Raw genomic sequence first — 803 nt, 5'->3', positions numbered from 1 at the left:
CGGAGGTCAGATAGAAGACTGGAGGGGAGGCCGGAGGTCAGATAGAAGACTGGAGGGGAGGCCGGAGGTCAGATAGAAGACTGGAGGGGAGGACGGAGGTCAGATAGAAGTCTGGAGGGGAGGACGAAGGTCATATAGAAGACTGAAGGGGAGGACGGAGGTCAGATAGAAGACTGAAGGGGAGTATGGAGGTCAGATAGAAGACTAGAGGGGAGGAAGGAGGTCAGATAGAAGACTGAAGGGGAGGACGGAGGTCAGATAGAAGACTGAAGGGGAGGATGGAGGTCAGATAGAAGACTGGAGGGGAGGACGGAAGTCAGATAGAAGACTGGAGGGGAGGACGGAGGTCAGATAGAAGACTGGAGGGGAGGACGGAGGTCAGATAGAAGACTGATAGAAGGCCGGAGGTCAGATAGAAGGCTGATAGAAGGCTATCTGGGAGACATTGAGAACAATTGTTGCAGATTTTGTTGCGTTTCTAAATCTTTTTATTACCATTTTTATATAAAATTCTGAGCCGCGCTCACATCTTTGTTACCGCAGACCAGAGGGGACCAGAGAAACGGCCGGCTAATGTGCAGCAAACATGAGAGATCTGGGCCAATCTAGTCTGCCCGGATACACGGAACATCCTACATGTGGGATCGGTTCTATTCATCTTTCCAACAAGACACATTGTAGCAAAACGTTCCTGACAATACTGCTGTATGACCACCAGGGGGCAGACTGACCCCACCATAGACAGTACATGGGGATTGTCCATGGCTCAGTGTTTTCTGTACAGCACTGCGGTATATGTCAGA

Source organism: Nanorana parkeri, unplaced genomic scaffold, assembly GCF_000935625.1.
Source record: "Nanorana parkeri isolate BGI_ZX_2015 unplaced genomic scaffold, ASM93562v1 scaffold2642, whole genome shotgun sequence".
NCBI classification, from domain to species: Eukaryota; Metazoa; Chordata; class Amphibia; order Anura; family Dicroglossidae; genus Nanorana; species Nanorana parkeri.
This window is presented reverse-complemented; position numbering follows the sequence as displayed.